At 46.8% G+C, this 27926-nt stretch overlaps 1 pseudogene across 1 annotated transcript; it reads left to right on the top strand.

Annotated features, from left to right (window-relative positions):
• On the top strand, window positions 1–24423 carry LOC134486193 (protein NDRG3-like; annotated as a pseudogene). The gene is made up of 13 exons (XR_015684745.1): window positions 1–104; window positions 1932–2052; window positions 3698–3760; window positions 4812–4877; window positions 5568–5654; window positions 10717–10773; window positions 15762–15865; window positions 16901–16966; window positions 17051–17102; window positions 19229–19276; window positions 23332–23367; window positions 23488–23539; window positions 24163–24423. The product of XR_015684745.1 is annotated as a protein NDRG3-like, transcript variant X2 (transcript).
• Window positions 24424–27926: the final 3503 nt, after the last annotated feature.

The raw sequence follows: 27926 nt of genomic DNA, 5'->3' as shown, positions 1-27926 counted from the left end.
GCATGACATAGAAACACCCCATGGTATGGTCCATGTCACCATAAAGGGCTCCCTGAAGAGAAATAGATCATTTATCCTGACATACCATGACATTGGGCTCAACCGTATGTATTTGATTTTGCACATTCCCTTTTTAAGAGGAAATAGTTTAATTTCGAGTGTGTGAGTGTTTGCCTGCATGGATACATGGGCACTACATACATGCAATCCCCGTGGGAGCCAGAAGAGGATGTTGGACACCCCTCCCCCCAGAACTGGAGATACTGATGATTGCCAGTCATCACAGTAGTGCTGGAACGGAACCTTGGTGCTCGGCAAGAGCAGTAAGGGCCGCTAAGCACTGAACTCTCTCTCCAGCCCCAAACAGCTCCCTTGAACCATGCGTAATCTTTGTATTAAAGAGCATAATAACAGACTTCTAATAAAACGCACGCATCTCTCTTCTCCTCTTAAAACCCTTATTAACGGGAGGTTAATATTCCTGGGGTATGAGCTGGGTCAACTATGGTGGGGCATCTGGAATTACATTTTAGAAATTAGAACTGAGGTCTGCTTTATTTATTTATGTATTTATGTATGTATGTATTTATTTATTTATTTATTTATTTATTTTTGAGACAGGGTCTCTCCATCTCTGTCTGTCTCTGTCTCTCTGTCTCTCTGTCTCTCTCTTTCTCTCTCCATAGCTCCAATGACCTGGAACTCACTATGTAGACCAGACTTTCCTTCAACTTACAGAGATCTGCCTGCCTCTGCCTCCCATGTGCTAGAATTAAAGGTGCGCACCATCATGTCCAGCCTTGAAGGCTGATTTTTATTCATGTCTTAGGTTAGAAAGCCCAGAGTTTTGAATTCAGTAGTAAAAATATTCTTCCGGGGCTGGGAATTTAGCTCAGTGGTAGAGCGCTTACCTAGGAAGCACAAGGCCCTGGGTTCAGTTCCCAGCTCCGAAAAAAAGAACCAAAAAAAAAAAAAAAGTATTCTTCCAATGGGCTTTTCTGCCTAGTATAGATTGAACATCCTTAGTCCAGTAATTCAGAATCTAAAATGCTATGAGTCTGACACTGAATGTGGACAGAAAACAGCTAGATACACCACAGGCCCAGCAGAACTACAATTGCTTGACCTGTGTTCTTGTTCCCTGTGAGTCCCCGACTTACAAAGACGAAGGGCCCACTTTAACAGTCACTTCAGACTATGTGCATTAGGCGTGTATGTAAGACAAAGTCTGCTTGATGTTCATCTTTAGATCAGTCCCCAAGACGTCTCATTCTGTTTCCACAAATATATCCAAAACTGAAATCCTCACCGAATTAGCCACCAAGCATTTTACAAGTGGCTTTTCAACAAACAGTATAGAATTAGGATCTAGATGTGGGACCAGGCTCTGCTCACCTTCATGCTGCTCTGCCTTTCAGAGTGTTGGTTGACAGCCCAGGGCTGAGTCTTAGCCTGAGAAGTGAGGAAGGACCTGTACTGAGAGGGTTAAGAATGAGGCAGCATCTCCTCCAGGCACACAGCAGTCCTGACAATGGAGAGCCCGATGTGGTGGGTGTCAGCAGCTGAGGATAGCCCTAGCCACAGTCAGGGAGCTCACAGTCCTTCCTCATCCGGTAGAGGGACAAGGTGCATAGAAGACAGCATTGTGGGTAGAAGATTGTTTTGTCACCACCAGGAAACCCAGCAAATATCCCCAAGATGCTTTCTGCTCTGAGCCCATTGCATGGAATTGAGAACCACTCATCCTCCAGGCACTGAGGTGCTCCCTACAGAGTCTTCCTTGGGCGTCTTGAGGCACAGGCTGTGTGCAGACTCCTCACTCGAGTGGGCTGCTGAGGAGAAGGGACTGAGAGGACACTGGTCAGCTTTGCAGAGCTGAGGGGAAGCAGGGAGAACTGGGGAACCGATGCACAGGAATCCTTGTCTCATAGATAAATCCTGCTTCAACACGTTCTTCAACTTTGAGGATATGCAAGAGATCACCCAGCACTTTGCTGTCTGTCACGTGGATGCCCCAGGCCAACAGGAAGCAGCACCCTCCTTCCCAACAGGGTAAGTAAGGCCCCAGGGAAGCTCTGTGGGAGGCATGCAGGCCAAAGAGCTGTGGGTGGCTGTAGGGGACTGAATGCTGTGCCCCCCTTCCACTTGATGGCGTCACACGCACGGGTGGTATTGCTTGCCCGTCTTTCTGCCCTTGGTCTCAGAAGCTCGTGTGTTGATGTCTCCTTGGTATTTTCACAAACCTACAAAAGCCTCTTCATGGCCAGGACCTGTGTCCCTGTAGGCACAAGTCATGTGTCTGGAGTACCCACTTGTCCCTCATCTGTCCCCTGACTCATCCATTTTTATTTGTCACCTTGTGCTGCTTCCTGAATCTCCAAATACATAGGCTGAGCCCAGACTCCTTGACCCTGTTCTGGGAGGGTGGTCCCATCTGAGTTCCCACCTAGGGATGGAGTTTGGTCACTTGGGGAACCATTTTTTTTCTAGAGCCATATTGATGGGCAAAGACACCATCTGACTGGCCTTGACACCCACCATCATCCTAAACTTGCTCTGCCTGTCAGTCACAGGCTCCCAAGTGCCCCCTGGACAGGGCGCCAATGAGAGCTTTTGGGGTAGGAGGGAGCCCTTCCCCCTCGTGCTGCATTTCCAGTGACTTCTGTAGAGTAAGCATTCCTGACAGGGGAGAGTCTGCCCCTGCACGGGACCCAGGCTCTGCCAGACATTGTTTAATGCTCTGTGTGTGTTAGCTCTCTCGGCCCAACAGTCCTGTGCGATTTTTCATCAGTGTGCAAGGATTCAGCCTAAGATGTCCTGTCACACAGAGTCCTAGCTGACTGTCCACACTCTTGTGTCTCAGATACAGTTGTCATTCGTCCAGGTGCTGTCTGTCAGGATTGTTCTCAACTTGTGCACAATGGTGTGAGACACTCCACTCCTTCCAGTGCAGCAGATGGCCCTGGATTTGTGGGGCAGAGGCCACCAAACATGGGAGACTGTTACACACACACACACACACACACACACACGCACACACACACACACGCACGCGCACACACACACACACACACACACACACACACACACACACACACACACACACAGTCTCATTTTAAAGTGTCCTGTCCTTTTCTGATTCTGTCATCTGTGACTTCCTCCTTACTCTCCCTCCTCTGGGTCAGCTCTGGGCTTGCCTGGCCATTTCAGAGTCAGTTCATATTATTAGTAAGTAGTTCATAAAGTGAATGCATTAGGCTAAGTGAAATAAATGAGCGTCTATTCTGAGGATTCTGAGTTTATAATGATGCACAGGCCCAGGAGAACGTTGTTTCCTGCTAAGGTAACTGCCTAAATATGACTGGCAGACCTGTTGCTGGGCATTCCTGAGCCTGGGAGTGCATGTTAAGGCTGTGGAAATAGCACATAGTGGGCCCTGTAACCAGTTCTTTTCCTGTAGCCTGCTCTGGTACAAGGAGGGTGGCCTTTTATTTCTTCCTTACGTGACAGTCATGGAGGATCATGGCGTCTGCCACACTTACTTCTAGGCACCACAACACCTCCTTTGAGCCTTTGGTAAAATTAATTAATTAAAATAAATCTTGTGTTTCTCTAAGACTCCTGGAGTGGTCAAGGTCTCCTAGTGTCTAGGAACTGTGGTGCTTTCTAATTCAGGAGCGGTTACTCTGGGTTTCAGGTATCAGTACCCCACCGTGGATGAGCTGGCTGAGATGCTGCCTCCCGTTCTTACACACCTGAGGTGAGTGTCTTCTGCAGGCTTCCATTTCGGCTCCCCGCCCCAACTCTTACAAATCACACCCAAGCTTCCACTCCCGATCAACAGTTTCTCCCGGCTGAGCTACGCCATTACTTCGTTACTTCGTTCTTTTGTTCTAACTCTGCTGTCCTGTCAATGGACTTAAGGAGCAAAACCGGAGAGTCAATGGCTACGTTTGTTGACCTTGATCAGCAATCACAATACAATGCCCTAAAGAGAGCGGGGCTGGCGTGCAGTGCAGTAATAGAGCCCATGTCTGGCGAGCCCCACACTCTGATACTGAGCCTTAGCACTTCAGTACCAAGAAATCATGGGATGGACTAAAGTGACCATTACCGATGACAATATTCACAGGTAGATTTGACAGAATTTGCTGATGAATTTTGAGGCAGTGGGAAAATGAAGATGATTTCTAAATTCTAGGCATTTATCACTTAACTATAAAAATGTGTATCATGCTTGCTGTGGTATATATGGCTCAGTGGTAAAGCACTCGATCAGTATCCATGCAGTCCTAGATTCAGCCCTCGGTAGGCAAGGCTGTGAGAGAAAAAGAAAAAGAAAGGAAAGGGAGGGGAGGAAGTGTGTGTGGCGGGGGAGGTAGTGGTTTTGTCAAATAAGGGGGACACTAAAGCTTGAGGGTAAAAGAAAGTTCCCCCTCCCTCCGTGTAGAGCACCACTGGAAGTCCTGGTGCGGAGCTGCTGTGAGACAGAGCAGAGCTCATAAGCAGAGTGGGTGAGCAGCGTATTGTTCTACTGCCTTTCAAATGCACATAAATACCCAGCTCTGTAGTCTTCCTTTTACCCATACTGTTTGAGGGTATTTATTTGGGAATGTATGGCTCTACTTAATTGTAACCAGTATTCTACCGAATGAATAAAGATCTTTGGTTTATAAAAAAAAAAAAAAAAAAAAGTTCCCCAAGTTCTCATAGCTATAAAGCTATGGCTGGGAGGCTGGCTTATAGTCACCGCACTCTGCCATGCTGCCACAGAAGTAAGGTGTTGTCAATTGTCCTTCTGCCTCATTCAGTATGAAGAGCATCATTGGCGTTGGAGTTGGAGCAGGAGCCCACTGCAAATCCTCAGCAGATTTGCAGTGAGTACAGGAAGGATTGGTCTCAAGTCCCTGAGGCAGTGCGGAGGTCCCAGCTGGGGAGTGCGTCAAATGACTAGTGCTGCTCTGGGCTTGTGTCGGCTCTGTGAGTTCTAGCTGCTCCAGGCACATGTGTGTGAAGACTTGCTTTGTCTGTAGAGGGACCCGAAAATCTACAAACGAGTACAGAACATTATAAAGAGACCCAGATGTGACTTCTAAGAAGATGGTTAAAACCATAAAAGGGATCTTGAAAAGACCTTGAAATGTCACCTTAATGTGCCAAATCCTGTAGGATTGTTGTGAGATTCCTCCTGGGTTACAGAAAAGGGTTTTCTAGGGTGGCACTGTCTATTATTCAGATGGCTTCAGGAAAAAACTTCCAGGAGTCCATGTTGTACCAAAATAGCCCACATAAGCCCGAGTAGCACTCGTGCCAAGTGTTTTACCACACTTGCCCATAAGCAATCCCCTATGAGTTGGACAACTGCAGCATGCTCTCCATCTGCTGTGACAACAAAAATCCTGTCTTGCCCATTCAAGGGGAGGTGACTTCATCCCTTTGGAGAGACTGGTTTCCAGGTGCTAGTCAGGTTTCAGGAGGCATTGTCTGTAAATGCTCCATAGCACCTCTCCTGCAGAAATGGGAGCGGGAGTCTCACACAGTTGTCTTTTTCTATCTCTCTCTCTCAGCTCAATCATCCGGAGCTGGTAGAAGGTCTTGAGCTCATTAACATTGACCCGTGTGCTAAAGACTGGATTGACTGGGCAGCTTCCAAAGTAAGTACTAAGGGGTAGAGTTGTCTGCTCATTCTCTGGTCCTCCTCTCTTCCTCCTCTTCCTCCTCCTCCTTCTTTTTCTACTACTACTTCTACTACTACTGTTTCTTCTTCTTCTTCCTCTTCTTCTTCCTCCTCCTCCTCCTCCTCCTCCTCTTCCTCTTCTTCCTCCTCCTCCTCCTCTTCCTCCTCTTCCCCCTCCTCATCCTCCTCCTCTTCTTCTTCTTCCTCCTGTTGGTGGTACTGGAGATTAAAGCCACAGTTTCATGCACATTAGGCACTCATCTTGTCACAGAACTTAACATTCCCGGATCTCTTTTTTTATTTACCTTCAGACAGGATCTCACTAAATTGGGCAGGCTGGCCATGATCATGTGACTCTTCAGCCTCCTAAGAAGCTTGGATTTCAGGCCCATGTCGCTAAACTAGACTTCTCTTGTTCCTTCATAAAAAAAAAAAAAAAATAGCTTGGCTGTCTTAGGGTTTTACTGCTGTGAACAGACACCATGATCAAGGCACGTCTTATAAGGACAACATTTAATTGGGGCTGGCTCACAGGTTCAGAGGTTCAGCCCATGATCATCAAGGTGGGAGCCTGGCAGCATCCAGGCAGGCATGGTGCAGGAGGAGCTGAGAGTTCCGAATCTTCATCTGAAGGCTGCTAGAAGAAGACTGGCTTCCAAGCAGCTAGGATGAGGGTATTAAAGCCACGCCCACATGACACACCTCCTCCAACATGGCCACACCTCCTATTGCACCACTTCCTAGGCTGAGCATATACAAACCATCACATTTACTTTTTAATTTTTTTTCACAAATTAATTTCTATTTTGTGTATAGACATATTACTTGCATGAATGTTTGTGCCTCACGTGTATGCAGTTCCATGGAGGTCAAAGTGTGTGGGGGTTACATCCCCTAGAACTGGAGTTACAGAAAGGCTTGAGCCATCATGTGGGTGCTGGGACCTAGGTCCTCTGAGGAGCAGCCTCTTAATTGTTGAGCCATCCTTCCAGCCCTCAGCCTCTCATATATGTGGCTTGATGTCTATATGCAGGTGAGAGCAGGCGCAAAATAAGGCAAGGCCTGTGATTGGGCAGTGAAAAAGGAAGGCGGGGACAGAGTTTTTGAGAGGCCAGAGAGATAGGAGAAAGAAGAAATAGAGATGGAGGGAAGGATGACCCACCCCTGTGTGGCTTTAAATAACCACAGGTAGTTATGAAAATCTTATAAGGGATGGATAATTATAGGACAGTTTGTCTTTTTTTAGGTGGGCAGTTTATATCAATATCAATTGGCTCTGAGTTTATTGTGTGGACGTTTTGTGGAGTGAGAATTTACTGATATAAATCTGAACTATAAATTACAAGCTTTTAGAGTTTCGATTTTAACAGTTTACTGGGACTTGTGACTATAACCACAGCAGGTGGATGGCTGAATGGGGCTGTTGTGGCAGTGACCCATGCCATGGGAACTAGAAGGACGGTCGCTTCTGGTGCTAGCCATGGCAGCCCGGAGCTCAGAGAGTAGCTGGCAGCCGCATGGGAATTTAGCAAGTCGGGTAGAGACCTTTAGAGAGCTCTGGGCCAGAAAGTAGTAATGTATCACCAGGCATTTCTTTTTTTAAAAATGATCTGTGTAGAAGTCCTTTGCATGATGCATGGATTACTTACACTTGTGTACCTGGGACCAAATTATCCAGGAGAACAACAGGAGGCAAGATTTATATCAACTCACAGTGCAGACATTTGAATTGGTTGTAACAGAGAGAGGAAGCAGTTGCTGAAAGGAGCAGTTGACATCTGGGCACACAGGAAAGGCAGTTCAGAAAGGAACAGGACACAGCCCTAGGTGCACCCCCACCCACCCTCCCTACACTGTGGCCCAGCTTCTCTCTCGACATTGTATTGCCTTCCAATACTACCAGGGCATTATGAGTCCAGAGAACTGACTCACCTCCAGGTCAGAACCTTTCAGATCCTGGTGTTTGGGAAAGCAAACAGAGACACACCGAAAGATGTCTTAGTGATTGCCTAGGTATCTCTCTCTACTGCTTGTAATTTTGTGTATTTATTTTTGTTTGAAAGGGTCCTTGTTTGTTTGTTTGTTTGTTTGTTTGGTTGGTTGGTTAGTTGGCTGGCTTTAGTAGTTTTAAACTGGATCCTACTCTGTAGCCCAGGCTAGCATTAACCTTGTGGCACTCTTCCTGCCTCAGCCTCCCTAGTGCTAGATTCTGTGAGTCTTCAGACCCAGTTACTTGCTGCTTTGTTGTTTTAAAAGAAGGCATTATATAGCCCAGGCTGCCCTGCACTTCCTATTGTAGCTGAGGATGCCCTTCAGCCTCTGATTCTCCTGCATTCAGCTCCCAAGTTCTGGCGTTACAGGCTGTACTACCATACCCTCGTCTTTAAAAAACTGGTGTGTGTGTCTGTGTGTGTGTGTGTGTGTGTGTGTGTGTGTGTGTGTGTGTGTGTGTGTATGCGTGTGTAGGTGAGAGGACAACTTTGTGGCATTCATTTTGCCTTCCACCTTGCTAAAGCAGTCTCTCTTGTTTCTGCTGCCCTGCAGCTTACTCTAGGCCATCTGGCTTTTTACAGGGGTTCCCTGGTCCTGGGGATTAACTCAGGCTTAAAAGCAGCTAAACACTTTGACCTGCTGAGCCAGCTCCTGACACAAATGATTATATTATTATTGTTGTGGTGTGTGTGTGTGTGTGTGTGTGTGTGTGTGTGTGTACATGTGTGCCACGATGCACCTGTAGAGGTCATAAAACAATTTACATAAGTTACTTCTCTCTTTTTACCAGGTGGGTTCCAGGGATTGAACGCAGGACCTCAGGCTTGGCAGCAAGGGCCCTTGCTTGGCCATCTCTTGTTTCTCTGACCCTAAGTATTTAGGGTCATTATTTTGTTTTGAATGGGTCATTGCCTGAACCTGGCTCACTGGGAACTGTTATACAAAGCAGTGTGGCCTTGAAATTGCAGCAATCCTCCTACCTCTGCCTCCCAAGGGTTAGGATCACAGGCAACTACGCCATGCTTGGCTTCCTAGGCATTCCTTAGTACTGGCAAACAGAATTAAGTTTTACGATATGTGCTACCCACCAGGATAGCCAGAAGTAAACAGAGAATGAATGGATAATGAATACATACATACATACATACATACATACATCGTAGTGTACTCATGCCATATCAGGCCTATGGCTGTCAGAAAACCGCCCTCCGGATTTCATTATGCTCCCTACCGTGTTGGGCTTGGTGTCCTCAGCAGGTGCATTTGCTGACTGAGCCACCTAATGCTTTTATTAGGAGAAAATCTGTTACCAGCATAATGGTTATTGAATACCAGACACTGTTCTCATATGGTTTGTGTATATTTAACCTCTTGTTCTCAGGACAACTCAAAGAAATGGAATGTGTTAATCCTATCAAGATATGTCCTGGGTTGGGGATTTAGCTCAGTGGTAGAGCACTTGCCTAGCGAGCGCAAGGCCCTGGGTTCGGTCCCCAGCTCCGAAAAAAAAAGAAAAAAAAAAGAAAAAAAAAAAAAGATATGTCCTGTGTCTTAGCTAGATGGTCCAAGGCACCATATAATCATCCAAGCATTGATTGTCAGTCTAACGGATGAGGAAAAAATTCTAAAGTACTGATAATAGAGTCACAAAATGTCTTATTCAATAGCAAAACATATGATAAAAAATAAGTTGTTTGCCACTTGGTGATGGCATATGCCTTTAATCTCAGCATTCAGGAGGCAGAGGCTGGCAGATCTTTATGAGTTCCCAGCCAGCCTGGTCTACAGAATGAGTTCCAGAACAGCCAAGGTTACACAGAGAATCCCTGTCTCAAAAACTCAAGGAAAAAAAAAAGAAATGAAAAAATAAAAGAAAAACCTACCCAGGTGGCATCTGCCTTTAATCCCAGTCTCTGGAGGCTGAGACAAGGTAGCCTAGTCTATCTATCCAATTGCAGGTAGATGAAATCCTGCATATATTTTCTGCCTACCAGCAGACCAGATTCTGAACAGTCTGTCTGTCCCGCCCCACATGCATGTACATTTTGGGGTATATTGCCTTCCCTGGCTTTCGATGGGGCTATGGACTCCTCCCCAGCCTGCCCTGCGTAAAATGCCTGTCTAGTATGCGGATATCCTGACCCCCACACTTAGACGTACAGCAGCCTGATGACATTCATGGAGCACTTTGGGTCTCTGAGCATTAATTATGGACAGTGCAGCTCATGAACTGAGCCGGGTCGTTACCCATGCTCCTCTCTCATTTGTAGCCTGGGGCTCACTGGCAGCCCACGGGTGATCTCAGGCCATCTTTCTTCCCTAACCTTTCACTCATGTCATGGCTCTCCCTCGCTTCCTTCCCTGCACCCCCAGCTCCAACTCCTCCAAGTCCTCGGTGGGAATTCCATCCAGAACCCAAGCAGCAGCTTAAAGGGGAGTTGGCAAGATGAGCTGAGCTGACATTTTTTCTGAAAATAGCCTGTCTCCAGATTTACACAGATTGCTGCATTTATTAGACCGAGATGCATCATTTTCAAATGGGAAGAATTGGGAGAAAAATGTTCAAATGTGAGAACATTCTGTAAATATAGCTTTTCCTCCCACTCCCTGAAATAAAGATAGCTAAAACTGGAAGGAATCTTATTTTTTGTGTCTTGGATGTCTTGGGCAGGGCTGTAAGTCATCTCTACCTGCCATCAACCCAGTGTAAATGCAGGAACAGGGGCAGGAAGGAGGCAGCAGAGGCCACAGTCCCCAACTGCACATCTCAAAGCAATGGCCACCGTTTCGTCCAGCCCTGTTTCAAAACAAACTCAGCTCATACCGTGGAAGGAATATTTAGATCTTCCTTATATTTTTGCTTTTTTTTTTTTTACATTTCTTTGAAATGTCACTGACTTGTGTTTTTATTTGCTTTTGAAGGATACTGTGGGTAAACTACACCTTCCTTTAGTGGGCAGCCTGTGAGATGCTCACACGTGCTCACTCTCTTATCACGGTTTCTTTTTTTTTTTTTTTTTTTTCTTATCACGGTTTCTATCTTTTAGCTCTCCGGCTTGACCACCAACGTCGTGGACATAATTTTGGCTCATCACTTCGGGCAGGTAAGCACCCATGCACCAGAAGAGCTGGGTTCCTTGGCTCGCACGAAAAGCCTTACTGTGCATCAGGGAAGAAAGAGAAACCTTGCAATGTCTGGATCCTGGCAGACAGCATAGCCCAGTCAGTCCAAAGGGCATGTGGGTCTGCAAAGGCCAGGCCCACTGGAGAGGCTTCTCTCAGCCTCACGGATCTTGGCACTCAGAGAGCGACAGAAAACAGCCTCTCCCCCACCTGTACCCCGTGAGCAGAATGCCATCTGTGAATGTTTGACAACACTGGTGCCTCACCAGACAGCTTTAGAGCCACCAGGAGGCTCAGGAGAGGTTTCACAGGAATGGAAATTCCAGAGGAAGCAAGCGAAGAGCCATTGTGGAAGGAGCTTAGGTTGACCTTATCCAACCACGAGCTGATAGACGCTGGCTTCTCCAGCAGGATGGCTGCTATCCTGGGATGGTTGTTGTTGGGGATTTGCCTCCAGTCCTGTTTTCTAAGGGAAAGTGAGTGACAGAGACACTGAGTGATGAGGTGGGGAGCTATGAGGGCAGTTACAGGGAGGAGCAGAGGCTGCTCAGTGAGTCTGCATCCTTAATTCTAAATATGCCTAAAGGAGAATGGAAGGTTGGCACAGATCAGGTGGTTACCACCGACTGGTTATGTGTGTGCTGAGAGGTTTGAAAGCTGCTTTAGGCAGCTGGAGTGGTGGCTTAACAGTTAAGAGCACTGAATGCTCTTCCTGAGGTCCCAGATTCAAGTCCTAGCACCATATCCTGTTTGAATCTCTATTCCTAGAGGATCTTTCACCCTCTTCTGGCCTCTGCCTGCACCACAGACATCTGGTGCATAACAGACATGTGGGCAAAAACATTCGCACATAAAAGATTAATTTTCTTTTTGGTTTTTAAAGATTTATTTATTTTTATGTGCACTGACGTTTGGGCCGCACGTATGTCTGTGTGAGGAGGCCAGACCACCTGCATCTGGAGTTACAGACAGTTGTGAGCTGCCATGTGGGGACCAGGAATTGAACCAGGGTCCTCTGGGAAAGCAGCCAGTGGTCTTAACTGCTGAGCCATGTCTCCAGCTCCCAAAATAAGAATTTTCAATAAAATTAAAAGAAAAACTAGGTGGTGGCATATAACTTTAATCCCAGCACTTGGAGAGCAGAGGCAGGTAGAGCTCTATGAGTTCCAGGATGGAGAGTCTGGTCTACAAATTGAGAGAGAGAGAGAGAGAGAGAGAGAGAGAGAGAGAGAGAGAGAGAGAGAGAGAGAGCTGCATACCTATACCTTACACTGAAGAGCTGGCAGACCGGGCAGAAGTCAAGCTTGGAGACTGTTTCACCTAAGACAGACAAGGAGTATGGGAAAGACCATCTGATTCTTCCCTCCACTGCTCAGCAGGCCATTTAGATTGCAATTCCTCCTTTGTCTCTGAGGGAAGATTGTCTCTGAAGTCATCAGTGATGCTCCTGTGCTTTGCCCTGTCAGAACCAGGAGGATGCCCAGTGTCAGTCACATCTCACTAAAGAAGGAAGACAGTGTAACAGGCTGCTCTTGCTGAGGACCCAGGCTTAGCTCCCAGCACCCTCGTGGCAGCTCCCAGCTATGCCCCCAGTGCCAGGGGACCCAGTACACTCTCTTCCAGCTTCACTGTACAACTCATGTGCATGGGCCACTAACCCACATGCAAACCCTCATCACAAAAAAAAAAGGTACTAAAACCAATATTTTTAAAGCACTTGTTGGCTAAATGTAAGTGACAAACAAGACTGGCCTTGGTTTGGTTTATCTAGATTTAGATAATTGATTTTAAACATGAAGCAGAGTCAGGCTGCTGCAGCAGGCCCCGTAACCTCAGCACCTGGGAGGTGGAGGCAGGAGGATCAGGAGTTAAAAAGCAGCCTCAGCCACAGAGTGAGTTCCGTGTCAGCCTAGACCCACTTCACCTTATATACAAAAGCATAAATAATGCTCATTCTCACTACTCAGAAAAAGACAACTGGGCTGTCATAATGGTTCAGTGGATAAAGTACTTGCCACTAAACCTGAGGACTTGGGTTTGAGCCCAGGGACCGACGCAGTAAAAGAAAGAACAGACTCGGGGCTGGGGATTTAGCTCAGTGGTAGAGCGCTTACCTAGGAAGCGCAAGGCCCTGGGTTCGGTCCCCAGCTCCGAAAAAAAGAACCAAAAAAAAAAAAAAAAGAAAGAAAGAAAGAACAGACTCCAAAAAGCTCCCCTCTGACAAATTCCATGGGAAGGATACACATGAATGCACACACATACGTGTACCCCCACACAAATGACATACGCGCACACACACACACCAGGAACGACGACACCCTCCCACTTGATCATCTAGCGAACCAGCAAAACCAAACAGTGATGACGGACAAGCAGGATGGCTCAGCAGGTAAGGGTGACTGCCACTCGAGCCTGGTGAGCATAGTTCGAATCCTGGCGCATCCGTAAGGATGGAAGGAAAGAGCTTACTCCACAAGACTGTCCTCTGACTTCACACTCATGCTGGGACGCACGTACCTACACATACACTAAAAAAACCTTAAGATAAAAACAGTAACCGTGGGCTGGGGATGCAGCTCAGAAGCAGAATCTTTATCACGGGTGCAACCTCAGCACTGTATTAGCTGAGTATGGCAATGCTAGTCTGTAGCTGTAGCTCTCAGGAGGCCGAGGCAGGAGGATGAAGGAGTTCAAGGTCGTCCTTGGTTATATATTGTTGGAGGTCAGCATGGGCTCTATGAGACCCTGTCTCCCATAACAACAAAAAGTGATATTAGCAGGGATGTAGGAAACAGTTAATATAAAAAAAATGTGATTGCTTTCCATGTCCTTATGCTCTCTCCCAGGCCCAAGTGGAAGTGGAAACATGTGTGTTAGCAGGATGTATGTAAGAGTACGGTTTATGTTTTTTTTAATCCATGTGTACCGGCAGAGGGAGGGTAATTACTATCATTTTCTTTTGCCTTAAATATTTGCGTTAGTGACCGTGTCCTTATTTGCCCTCCATAGACCAACAATGCTACAGAGTGGGCTCTGGTGGCATGGAGCAGGAGAGAGGACAGAACCATTTATCAGGGCCGTGACAGACAAGGCTTTACTGGGACTCCTGCAGATGGCTGACCCAGGCTTTGAGCATACAGGAGACAGCAGGTCTCAGTGGGGGTCAGGCTGCTACTCACTGAACAAAGGCAGCAGCAAGAAGCCCTGGACTTTTGGAGTCAGCTAATGCTGGAGGTCCCCTCCCCCCCATGATGAGCACCATTTCAAAAGATGTCTTCCTTACTTATGAAATCCTGCTCTTAAGGTTTTCAGCTGAGTCTCTCCTGCTGTTGATATGATTGTCTCGCACACACATCCAGGCCTCGTAGTTAGCTTGGATCTTGTGTGGGTGGAAGAGCTTGAGCTGTGATCGATGCTGAAGTAGCTCGTGTACAGGGCAGAATAGAGTCTTCAGGGTAACGTTTCTGCAAACCGTTTCCTGGATGACCAACGTGTCTACAGGTGGAGCTGAGGGGGATCCAATCCAAATATCAGAACAGCAAAGAAGACTGACCCAACTCCAAGCCCATCCGATAGTTACAGGCTCAAAATACAGGGTCAGTGTTTCCCACAAAAGCAGGCTTCAAGCTTCTGCTGTTGCCTAGGCAACTGTTTCATAACCCACGTATCAGAGGTGTCCCCTACAGCAAAGCTAGTGGGAGCAAGGATGGGCTGCCCAGCTATGCGACTTCCAAGTCAGTGCTGTCTAAGCCGACTGAGGGCGGGTGAGCTGGGGAGAGCTTTGGTTTTCCTTTAGTGACAGTTCCTCCTGGTCTTTGAGGTTTGTGTGGCTTCTCAGATCCCAGCAATTTTGTAGCTTGATTCAGCACAGGGCCTCCAGGTCTGCAATCGCCCTGGCCTGGGCCAGAATCTGGTGGTCAGTGACAAAACCGTTAGACGCTTTAATGGGTCATAGGTGAAAAATTCAGAGATATTTGTCTTTTGCCCCTCACAGCAATCTCTACCTGTCTCAAAGTATCATTTCTTCCCTTTTACCTCTAGTTCTGCTGCTCAAGCTTCTCTCCACGGCTAGTCATTTCAGTCTGATTACTATGTAATGTACTACTGTCTCATAGTATCCACTTCTTGTTTGTGTGTACGGACATGTGTGTGTGTTTATGTGTGGTGTTTTTCTTTAGTGACAGTTTGTCCTAGGGAGATGTCCTGTTGTTGAGTCAGTCTCACTGGGGCCTGTTCCTGGCTAGGCCAGGCTGGCCGGCCAGGGAGCCCCAGGAATCTCCCCATCCCTGCCTCTCAGGTCTGAGTTTTAGGGGTGCTCCTTCGCAGTCCTCACGTTTGCACAGCAGGTATTTACTGACTGAGCTCCCGACTCCACTATTCGTTTTTCTCATTGTCATGTCTTCAGGTTGAGGTTAGAGCTTCAGCCGTGTTTCCTGGGAGGAATCGTTCCCGCACTTTCAGGCCCAGGGAGCCGCCTCTATCTTCTCGGCTCTCTCACCCTTGTGCTGTAGAAGGCAAACAGGTTTTTTCCTTATCTCTGTTCTCCACGATGCTTCCTGGTGATATTTATATACCGTTCTGAAATTATCTTCCTAATGATTCCTGATATACCTTTCCCTCCAGTGCAATTCCATGTAGTATTCCAAGTAAGATTACATTTCTTACAGGTCTTGCCTCCTCGTGTGTGTGTGTGTGTGTGTGTGTGTGCGTGTGCGCGCGTGTGTGTGTGTGTGTGTGCGTGTGTGTGCGTGTGTGTGTGTGCATGTGCGTGTGTGTGTGCATGTGTGTATGTGTGTGTGTGTGCGTGTGTGTGTGTGTGTGCGTGTGCGTGTGTGTGCGTGCGTGTGTGTGCATGTGCGTGTGTGTGTGCATGTGTGTATGTGTGTGTGTGTGTGTGCATGTGTGTGTGTGTGTGTGTGTGTTGCTCTCTGTTCTCTGCAGCTTAGAATATGTCTTCTGCTTACTCTAGGAGGAGTTGAAAACCAACCTGGAACTGATTCAAAGTTACAGACTACAAATTGCCCAAGATATCAACCAAGGAAACCTAGAGCTTTTCCTGCGTTCTTATGATAGGTATGGTGTTACCCACTCCTGAAGACCAGTTCAAAAGAGACGACAGGTGTCTGTAAGAGAAAGGAGGCAGGGAACGCGCCCTGTGCTGTGCGACAGATGGTGTGTGCTATTGGACCACGCATGTAGAAAAACAAAGGGTAAAGGACTTGAGCTTCGACTTACTTGCTCTTGGCTGGAACTGTCTCAGGTTCCTTTTTTTTTTTTTTTTTCCCTCAGAGCTGGGGACCAAACTGGGGACTGAACCCAGGGCCTTGCGCTTGCTAGGCAAGCGCTCTACCATTCAGCTAAATCCCCAACCCCGGCTGGAACTGTCTCATAAGAGACATAGCCTATGGGTGCTGAACTACAGACCAAAGTGTGTGTGTTCAGAAGTTACACACACCTTCCTCCATCGCCTGAGTGAAGAAGGTGGGCTGCTTCCTATGCAGGGAATGACCTCTCCAGAGTGAAATCTTGGCTCCTCTTGCCTCTCTGGTCTCTAGGAGGATGGAGAGGCGGAGGAATGGGTCAGAGCAACTTTCCCCAGAGTGACAGGGCTAGCAGGGAGCCCAGCAGGCCTGAACCTGCTCTCCAGGGTGCCCCTATTTTTAGTTAAAATTCTTTTAATAGAATGCTTGTCTCGAATGCACAAGGTCCTGTGTTTGATCCCAGCTCTGAAAGTAAAAATCTGTGCTAGACCTTTATAAAGAAAGCCCTCCTACTCCTCCATCCCAAACAAAAAAAGGATGCCCTTCCCTCCTCCTACTGGGCTCCTTTCTACAGAAAATGCTACTTGGAAAATTCTCAGCCTTGAGGGTTTCAGTGGTGCAGCTGCTTGAGTTCTGAAGTTCTCCCCCTTTTCAGCATCCCACAAACCCCTGTTCTATAGCCTGCTACCATGGAAGCAGCCGCTCGGGCACAGCTCAGAGCCCTCCTGTCCTCGGGTGTGAGGAAAAGTGTTACCAGACCGTCAGACTCTGGATTCCATGTCCAGGAGACACGGGAAGGGCCATGGTTTTTCCTATAAGTGATGCTGATTGTGCTTTGTTTGTCTAGACGCAGAGACCTGGAGATCGAAAGACCTATTCTGGGCCAAAATGATAACAGATTGAAAACATTAAAGTAAGTGCCTGTCCCGACTGATCCGTGTGCAGCAGTGTTTGTCCTTCCTGGCTAACTGAGCCCTCTTCTTCCCCCTGTTCCTAGGTGTTCTACTTTACTGGTGGTTGGGGACAATTCACCTGCTGTGGAAGCTGTGGTAAGTGCTGCTGATGTGAGGAGACTGGGATGGAAGTGTAGTCAGTCCAACGTGTATGGCAGGCACCCTGCTGACACCATAGAAACATGACCACACTAGGTCTCGCTGTCCAACCGCATCTACCGGGTTCTTCTGTGACATACTTTGAAAAACCAGTTCCTCAGAGGTGTCACCAGGTCTCATCGATTGATCAGTGTGGTCCTTAATGGCTCTGTGGCAACTAATGCAATAAAACACTATGTGTTTATTGTCACAGTGCTGGCACTCAGCCAGCCTTCCACCTGGAGGAAGTTCCCACAGATCCAGCAGGCTAGAAGGCGGTCAAGGGCCCATAGCCTTTCTCTGCTTCCTTCTGAAGTATGTCTCGAATTAAAAAGAAGTGATGGGTGCCCACCATAGAAAATGAGGGAAGGTTACAAAGCAGAAGGCTGGGCACTTGTGTTCCCATTACCCAGACACAAACTTTATCATACTGGTTGTACTAAATATACCAGATTTGGGCTGGAGAGATGGCTCAGTGGTTAAGAGCACTGACCATTCTTCCAGAGGTCCTGAGTTCAAATCCCAGCAATCACATGGTGGCCCACAACCATCTGTAATGAGATCTGATGCCCTCTTCTGGTGTGTCTGAAGACAGAGACACTGTACTCATATTAATAAAATTAATAATATAAATCTTTAAAAATATATCTACCAGATTTGGAACCTTGGTTGTTCCTGGTGAAGACTCCAAGCCCATTTTCTCCTAGAATGGCAACTTGGGGTCTCAGTTGTGAGTTTGTGTCTGGAACATTTTTTTTCCTTTCTTTTCTTTTCTTTCTTTCTCTCTTTCTTTATTTATTTCTTTTCTTTCTTTTTTTTCTTTTCTTTTTCCCCGAAACAGGATTATTTTGTAGACCTGGCTGTCCTGGAACTCACTCTGTAGACCAGGCTGGACTCAAACTCAGAGATCCGCCTGCCTCTGCCTCCCAAGTGCTGGGATTAAAGGCCTGTGCGCCACTGCCCAGCTGTGGGATATTTTCAACTACATCTGGCCTCCTGTTCCTAGTAGAAGCATTTCCTACAGAACCTTGCCCTGTCAGCACTGTAGCGCCTCTGGTCACGGCAGTCCATTTCTCTGCCTGTCCTAGCAACGCGCTCCAGAAGATGGAAAGGTTGAGTGTGAACGTGTGTGGCGCAAAACTGTGAGTCAGTGGAAACAAAGAGCAAGAGGGCTTGACTGTTGCTATGCTACCATTTATTGGAAGGAAGACTGCCAAGTTTGAGGCTGGAACATCACTGAGATAACTTCAAAAAGTTTTAGTACGGTTGTTAAGAATGGAAATATCTGTGGACTGCCCCTCAGCCAATAAGATTTCAGTTGTGAAGAAAAAAATAGAGGCACAGAGTTGTTCAACTTCACACTGGAGAGCTGGAGACCTTGAGTCAGAAGGGTCAGAGGCTGTGGCGGGGCAGCCGTCCACTCCAGGCAGGAGGGGCTGAGCAGGGAGGTGGGCACAGTGCTTAGGCCGGGCGGGTGGGTAGTCCAGTCGTGCTGGGAAGGCATGGAGAGCCCAGCAGGGTGGGGCCACAGGCCTGTTCACCTCTGAGAAGGGAGGTACCTGCCTACATGTCTTACTGACTTTACAGTCACCATGCTGTTCATTAAAGAGTAACAGGCTGCAAAGATGAACTGGCCAGATATCTGTTTATATACATTTTCTTACTGTGTGTGTGTGTGTGTGTGTGTGTTTGTGTGAGCGCGCGCACGCGCGCATGCATGCGTGCGCTCATGCGCATGTGGAGGTCAGAGAACAACATGGAAAAATTGGTTCTCTGCTTCCATCATTTGAGCCCTGGAGAGCAGATATGGGTCACTAGACTTGGCAGCAATCACCCGCACTGCTTAGCCAGCTCGCCTGCTCACGTCCAGATCGGTAGGCGTGTCCTAAAGATCGGTAGGCGTGCCCTAAAGTATCGATGTGACAAGAGTCACTAGAAGACTCACAGTCTGTGCTGCACTCTCTCTAAGTGGGTTGGCCGCCAGCAAGCTGAGCTGTCGATCTCGTAGGATCATTCTGATGCCAAGCCACAGATCATTTCCTCACAGTTAACAAGATCATTCCTCCCCCTTTTGTTTCTTAAAGGTTGAATGTAATTCCCGCCTCAACCCTATAACTACAACGTTACTGAAGGTAATGTGTCCTCTGTCACCGCAGACCACTCGCAAGTGAGTTAGCTTGATTTCATGAGGGTGTTTCCAGGAAAGCCTCTCCTCAGGATTGTGTCCGTGTTTCAAACAAAACGAATCGAAACTTCCTGAGTTCATTCTCCCTGTGATACTTATGTTTCTGTTGCTGCGATGAAACCTGGTGACCAAGGCAATTTATCAAAGAAAGCATTCAGTTGGGCTTACAGTTTCAGAGGTGTAAAGACGGTGCAGCAGGAACAGCTGAGTGCTCATGCCCTGATCCGCAATGGGAGGCAGAGAGCACACTGGGAATGGTTCAGTCTTTGGAAACCTCGGAGCCCGCCCGCAGTGACACACCTCCTCTGCCGAGGCTACACTGCCTAATACTTCCCAAAGAGTTCTATCAACTGAAGACCAAGTGTTCAGATGGGTAAGCCCATGAGAGCCAGTGTATTTCAAACCACCTCAGTCCTCACAGATACTGGAAAATAGAATAAAGAGAAGAAAAAAGTTAAATTGCTCAGAATTCAAGTACAAAAGATGATGTATGGTAAAGGTATTGGTACCTTTGTCCTATACAGTTTTATATCATTAAGATCATGAGTGGTGGTACACACCTTTTATCCCAGCACTCGGGAGAGAGAGGCAGGCAGATCTCTGTGTTCAAGGCCAGCTTGGTCTTGGAATACACAGTGAGAGCCTGTCCCCGGGGTAGAGGAGCAGAGGAGCAGTCCATGGTTCTTTTAAAAGATTATATATATATATATATATATATATATATATATATATTTTAAAGTTAATAGCTCAACGTTATTGAGAGAATTAAAATAGGATGGAAATGTTTTTACAGTCTTAACCTTGCTATCTTGGTAAGAAACTTCCAGAAATACTCTGATAAATTTGGATAGGAGCACTCTAAGCAGATAGACAGCACTCTTTCTCAAGTGAAAGGTCTCATGTATCCCAGAATGGCCACAAAGTCGCCATGTCACTGAAGATGATCTTGGGCTTCTGATCTCCCTGCTTCCACCTGCCAGATGCTTGGCTCACTGCATGAGAGTTTTGCAGTCCTAGGGATCTAGTCCAAGGCTCTGTGAATGCTGGGCACACACTCTACTAATCCTGCATCCCCACACCAGAGGACAACTCCCTTATTTTTTATTTTTTGAGACAGAGTCTCTCTACATTGTCCTGGCCAGCCCAGAACTCACTGTATAGACTAGGCTGGCCTCGAGCTAATGAGATCCAATTGCCTGGGAGTTGCTGGGATTAAAGGCATGCAAGAGCCCGGCTGGCCTGCAGATAGCCACTTGGGCCTAGATTTCTGAGCTAGTGTGAAGATTTCCCATCCCCTGTTGCCCTTTCTTTCTTCTTACAGGACAGTGCATGGAGGCACTCAGAATGGCCCAGCATTTGACATAGCATTGTAGGCTTTCCTACGACCCATCCTCCAACAAGACTAGGCTGTCTCAAACCCCTGACAATAGGATTGTTCACCTTTATACCAAGAAGGCTGGGAAACCACCAAATCCATATGTGCTGTGTACCCAGGTAGACAACCAGGGTTTCATGCTATAAGACCTAAAGTCCTTATGAGATTGTCTAAAACTGAGAATGGTCAGCAGGACCTGTGGGGGCCCATGTGTGCTGACTGTGTCTGAGACAGGATCAAGAATGCTTCCTTATTGAGGAGCAGAAAATCGTGAAAATATAGATTTTTTAAGTAATAAAAAATCAAGGCTTGATCTAAAAAAAAAAAAGAAAGAAAGAAAGAAAGATTCTCCCCATTGGTTGAGCACGGTGGCACACATGACATGATTAAAAATTCCCAGAACTCTGAAGGCACAGGCAGGAAAGTATCTGTGAGTTCAAGACCAGCCAGATTGGGGTTGGGGATTTAGCTCAGCGGTAAAGCACTTGCCTAGCAAGCGCAAGGCCCTGGGTTCGGTCCCCAGCTCCTAAAAAAAAGAAAAGAAAAAAAAAAAAAAAAAGACCAGCCAGAGCCAGGGTTATATAGTGAGACTTTGTCAAACAAAACAAACAAACAAACAAACAAACAAAAAGTCCTCTGTCAATGCCCTGACAGAAGCTCTGGCTGAGCATTTGTCCAAACTGGAAACTCCGCTCATGTGTTTTCGTGTTTAAAGTGGCCTGCTGCTCTGTCTCCATCCACTCGGCTCCTGACTTCTCCCCTTTCTCTCTCAAGTGTGTGTCAAAGGGAAGCCCTGTTACCAGCCGAGACATTAGCTCTCAGAACACACAGAGGCTTAGAGCTCTGAGGCTGCTGAGTTCACAGATGATCGATGATGGGCTTCTCTAAAATATGGATTAAAAAGTCTGGCTTCAAATTAGCTTTTCATGGCAGACCTGAATCAATATTGCCAACCACAAACAACGCTTTATGACAGCCATAGACGTGGTTATTTCTAGGTTTCCATTCCCATCTGCAGCCACAGAACACAGCAGCCTGTGCCTGTGGCAGACAGACGGATGCTGAGTTATTTGACGGCTGTGAGTGTGTGAAGAGTGTCTCCTTGTCCGGTGAGACAGCTTAGCATGTACAGGCACTTACCACATAAGCGTGGCCATCATTGAAACAAACCCTTGCCCAGTCAAGTCTTTTAGATATCTGTGAGAATACGCATTTCTCCTCTTACTCCTTGAACTGTAAGGAGGTTCCTTGTTAATCTCAGACTTCGTATGTTCATGTGTGCGTGTGTGTTTGGGGGTGGGATATGTACTCCTCTGTGCATACGAACATGTCTGGAGGTGCACATGCAAATGTGTGGGATCCGAGGTCAACACTGGGTGTGTTCTCTGGTCACTCTCTACTTCAGTTTGTCTGGAGACAGGGTCACCTTATGTAGCCTTAGCTATGAATCTTACTACGTAGACCAGGCTGGTCTTGAACACAGAGATCAACCTGCCTCTGCCAAATGCTGGATGAAAGTGTGGGGTACTATGCATGCCTCACTGCTTTATATTTTGAGATAGGGCCTTTCTCTTTTTAATACTTATTTCATGTGTGTGTTTATGTGCCCGTGAGAGTTTATTATGTGGATCATGTAGAAGCAGGAGCCTCTGGAGGTCAGAAAAGGCACCAGATCCCCTGAAACTGGAGTCAAATGTTTTCTTTCTTTTTTTTTTTTTTTTTTTTTTTTTTTTTTGGTTCTTTTTTTCGGAGCTGGGGACCGAACCCAGGGCCTTGCCCTTCCTAGGCAAGTGCTCTACCACTGAGCTAAATCCCCAACCCCGAGTCAAATGTTTTTGAGCCACCATGCCGGTGCTGGGATGTGAATCTGGGTCCTGTGCAAGAGGTTTAAGTGCTTTTTTTTTTTTCCTTTTTTTTTTTTTTTTTCAGAGCTGGGGACCGAACCCAGGACCTTGCGCTTCCTAGGCAAGCGCTCTACCATTGAGCCAAATCCCCAACCCCGGTTTAAGTGCTTTTAATCACCAAACCATCTCTCCAGCCACGAGGCAGGGCCTCTCATAGACTCAGCTAGGCCAACAAGCTAATGGATGGAGAGACATGCCTCTCTCTGGCCCTGGTTTCCAACCACAGGATGGCAGACAAGCAGCACTGAGGTTGATGCTGGGGATCTGAACCCTGGACCTCGGGTTTGCATAGCAGGTACTCAATCAACCATGCTTAGCCCAGACGCAGACTCTTAGGCTCTTTGTGGCATTCTTTACCTTAAATAATTGACTCCCTTTTAAATAAAGTTTTAATTCTAGCCATGAAACCATGAGATTCACATTCCTTTAGATAGAGACAAGTCAAAGCTGGGCATAGTAGTGCAGATCTTTACAACCAGCATCCAGGAGGCAGAGGCAGGAGGATTCCTGGGAGTTTGAAGCCAACCTGGTCTACATAGAAAGTTCCAGCCAGGAGATGATCCTCTCTCTTTCCCTCCTCTTCTCTCTCTCTATATATATGTATATGTATGTGTATGTGTACGTGTGTATGTGTATATATATGTGTATATGTATATATCCCCTGTGAAGGGGGGATGGTGAGGCCACTCCCCTCTACTGACCTCTATGTTCTTTCTCTTCTAGATGGCAGACTGTGGAGGACTGCCCCAAGTAGTTCAGGTAAGGAAGTGTTCGTAATTATACAGTTATACACACACACACACACACACACACACACACACACACACAGAGCTACCTCTCTACATACACACAAATTAATGTCGTCTTTGTCCCCCACAGCCTGGGAAGCTCATCGAGGCCTTCAAGTCCTTTTTGCAGGGGATGGGCTACAGTGAGTAGTGTGTGCTCCCTGTTTATTTGTAATAGGGTAAGTTTGACATCTGCGAGTCCACAGTTCTCAGTCTATAACCCATCAACTAATCAGACTTAGAGTGGAAACCAGCAGGGAGTGGAACATTCACCTGCACATGTATGAGCTGGGTGGACACTCATCAGCACCTGCTTTAGTTGGGCAGCCCTTGGGACTGAATAGCAGTCTCCCATATTGGACCTACACTATGGTGATACACTTCCTACTTGTCTGTCTGTCTGTCTATCTTCATTTCTTTCTTTTGGTTTAGTCTTGCATGCACTGCAGGTTTGGGGGACCACTATCTGTTCCCAAAGCCACCTTCCTAATCACTGTTTGAATGGCGGGGGCACAGCTAAGAGGCTTTACTCTGTAGGCTTTCCCATCCTACTCTGAAGGAAAATCTGAGGAGAATCCAGACGCAGAGGATCAGAGCAGCCTTGCGTACAGTCACTCACCTAAGCAAATAGTGCAAAGTGGGGATCTCTCATGTGACCTGGGCACCATCTTAGGTGGGCTGGGAAAGGTAAAGTCTTTGCTGAAACTTGTAGAGCATCTGGGCTTCCCCAGGCTCCTGCTCCTGACCTCTTGGCTCTTTGTTACAGTACCATCTGCCAGCATGACCCGGCTCGCCCGATCACGAACCCACTCCACCTCAAGTAGCATTGGCTCTGGAGAAAGTCCCTTCAGCAGGTCTGTGACCAGCAATCAGTCAGATGGAACTCAAGAATCCTGTGAGTCCCCTGATGTCCTGGACAGACACCAGACCATGGAAGTGTCTTGCTAAGCAGATGCTCCTCCCCTGGACCATGCAAGTCCCTCCTCCTTGAAATGACCACTCCATAATAGAACATTTCATTCCGTCAGCTGGCCTCCACTTTCTTTCACTCATGCATGGCCACAGCATCTCTCTCTAGTGGGCTGGATTATCATTCCTTCCACACACCCCTTTTCATGTGTGTCAAGAACACACCCATGCCATTACTGTAGCATTTCTATGTCTTCTTATTTTCACATTTTCTTTTTTTTTAAGATTTATTTATTCATTTATTTATTTTATGTCTGTGAGTGCACTGTAGCTGTCTTCAGACACACCAGAAGAGGGCATCAGATCCCATTACAGATGGTTGTGAGCCACCATGTGGTTGCTGGGATTTGAACTCAGGACCTCTGGAAGAGCAGTCAGTGCTCTTAACTGCTGAGCCATCTCTCCAGCCCAAAACATTCCGGTTTTTTGTTTTTTGGTTTTTTTGTTTGTTTGTTTGGTTTTTTTTTTGTTTTGTTTTTTTTCTGTGGCTGGGGACCGAACCCTCTGTGGCTGGGGACCGAACCCCACATTTTCTTTTCTTTTTTTTTTTTTTTTTTTTTTTTTTGGTTCTTTTTTTCGGAGCTGGGGACCGAACCCAGGGCCTTGCGCTTCCTAGGTAAGCGCTCTACCACTGAGCTAAATCCCCAGCCCCCTCAGTGGCATTTTTAAGGGAAATATGCAGAGTGGATATCTGGGTGGGTTAGGCCACAAGGTTGGATTTTGGTTCCACTTGAACAACAGTATTTGCAGAGTGATTTCAGGAGAGAGCAGGTCTGGGGAGCCAAGCTATTGGCTGTTGGCATCTTTATTTACCAATCATAAATGACTTGGAGGGTGGGGTCACAGAGGCTACAGCAGACTGCAGGTCTTCTGGGCCACACTTAGCATTACGACAGCTAACAAACTTCATCAATCCCCCTTCATAGTCCAATAAAAGGCTCTTTTGTCTCAGATAGAAATCTAGCACAATTATAACAATTATGCAAATTATAAAGGCATGATATACACTTCTAATATCCAGTCCACTATATTTGGTAATTTAGATAAAATATTTAATCATCAGGCTAGAGAGATGGCTCAGTGGTTAAGAGCACTGACTGCTCTTCCAGAGGTCCTGAGTTCAGTTCCCAGCAACCACATGGTGGCTCACAAGCATCTGTAATGGGATCTGATGCCCTCTTCTGGTGTGACTGAAGACAGTTACAGTGTACTCACATACATGAAATAAATAAATCTTTAAAAAGAAAGAAGTAGGGGTTGGGGATTTAGCTCAGCGGTAGAGCGCTTGCCTAGCAAACGCAAGGCCCTGGGTTCGGTCCCCAGCTCCGGAAAAAAAAAAAATAGAAAAAAGAAAAAAAAATGTAATCATCCATCCTAACCTAAAGAGTTTACAATTCTGTACCTCATCGTGTTTGATTTTAACTTTATTACCATCTGAAAACTCCTTTTAAGTCTAGAACACCTTCAATGCTAAAGAACTTAAGTTTAATTGTGAGATTATGACTGTCCAGTCTTCAACCCCTTCAGAGCTTTGAGAAGGGGTTAAATATTACCTGAGTATGCAGGAAGCACAAAGACAGAGCTTCCAAAATGATACAAAACTATTCAAGGGTCCCTATTTGGGTTAGGGGTAACAGCATAGAGGGTAGGCAGCTGCCCAGCTCCTGTGTTGTTTAAAGCTCATGGTAAATATAAAAGCGTGTTTGTATTTCATCTGGGACTGTAAACAGTCTAAGGCCGGGTAGAAAGCCCAGGCCAAGACTAAATAATTACCACAACCAGTAGAAGGGGTTACGATTACACAGATAGGCAGGCAGGGTGGCAGTCACCTCCCCTGTCCACGTGGATTCATACCTGTCATCGTGTAAGTCAGAGGGAGGGATCTGAAGCCTGTGAGTGATGTCTGGTACACTGTGGAGTTTTCTCCAGAGAAGTGGCCTAAGCCCTCGGTTAGCCGAGAAAGATGGAAAGCAAAGCGCCAGGCTTTACTCTACAGAGAGAAAGTGCTGTCCCTGTAGCATCTGAGTCCACTTAACACCCACGCATCTGCAGGAAGTGCCTCCTGGTCTGAGGGAGAGCGGTTCTCCATCCCTCGGTCCCAGAGAAGGCGACAGTGTGTCTCTTACCTGCCATTTGTGGTATTCATACCCCCACAGACATACACACAGGCATAGAAATAAATACAGAAAAAGAAAGGATAAAGGAAAAGGGCCCCTCAGCCTGCCGGGTGACACCGTGGAACTGTCTCTGTAACCTCCACTGTTTCTGAAAACCCTCACTGAGTCTGATGGGCATCAGAATTGCCTGGAGCCAAGGCTTGGAGGGTGAATCCTCGTTAATTTCCCTCCAACAACCTTAAACAAATATTATGCCTTCCTACAGAGAAAATGCTGCTGCCAGCCCTTCCACCCTGCATGCTGACTGAGCACCTCCTCGGGAGCAAGGGGAGACAGAGAGCCCCAAGGAAAAGCTGTGGTACCTGAACTCAATCTAGTGTTGAAGTTTGGTGAGTCCCTGTGTTAAAGAGTGGCCACTAAAGAGGGGACAGTAGGCAGGTGTCCTCACTGTTATCGGGGAAAGTCAAGGTAATTGTCAGTTCTGAACAGGACACCTGTGAGTTTCAGGCTCGAGCCTCAGAATCACCCGAAATACTTGTAAAATACTCAAGAAATGTGAATGCAGAGTCCTGCCATGCTGAGTCAGGCTTGCCCATGTAGGGGATGGAGTGACAGGGTTTCCCTCCCCTAAAACAGAGTGAGCAGGGCAACCTCCATGATGGTTGCTGTGGGTGTAAGGCTTGTTTGTATAAAGACATGGACATTTTATTTCATGTTCCTCCTCTGGGAAATATTCTCCCTGCCAAGGTTAATGGGGTTGGGGATTTAGCTCAGTGGTAGAGCGCTTGCCTAGGAAGCGCAAGGCCCTGGGTTCGGTCCCCAGCTCCGAAAAAAAGAACCAAAAAAAAAAAAAAAAAAAGGAAGCAGTGTGAATCTGGGGACAAGGGTGTGTCTGTAGTTCAGCAAAATGGTAAAAGCCAAGACCTTCAGGACAGCCTTTAAGACTGTGGGAAAGGGCTGGAGAGATGGCTCAGTGGTTAAGGGCACTGACTGCTCTTCCAGAGGTCCTGAGTTCAAGTCCCAGCAGCCACATGGTGGCTCACAACCATCTGTAATGGGATCTGATGCCCTCTTCTGGTGTGTCTGAAGACAGTTGCAGTGTACTCGCATATATAAAATAAATAAATCTTTAAAAAAAAAAAAAGAGGGGTTAGGGATTTAGCTCAGTGGTAGAGCACTTGACTAGCAAGCGCAAGGCCCTGGGTTTGGTCCTCAGGTCCGGACCAAAAAAAAAAAAAAAAAAAAAAGACTGTAGGAAAGAACTCTGAAAACGTGAGTTCAGAAATATATAATTTCTCAACTACACAAAATATAAGGATGCAATATGAATTATTTAAGGGGTTTCACAAACCTCAAAGAACAGAGGTCATCAGCTTGTTTTGACCCTGAGTCATTCTTTTCTCTGCTCCCAGACACCCCTTCTCTCTGGAACCCCTCTCCAAGC

This window comes from Rattus norvegicus, chromosome 3 (genome assembly GCF_021556685.1).
Source record: "Rattus norvegicus strain SHRSP/BbbUtx chromosome 3, alternate assembly SHRSP_T2T, whole genome shotgun sequence".
Lineage (NCBI taxonomy): Eukaryota > Metazoa > Chordata > Mammalia > Rodentia > Muridae > Rattus > Rattus norvegicus.
The sequence above is the reverse complement of the archived record's forward strand: the minus strand, read 5'-3'. Positions and strand labels throughout refer to the sequence as shown.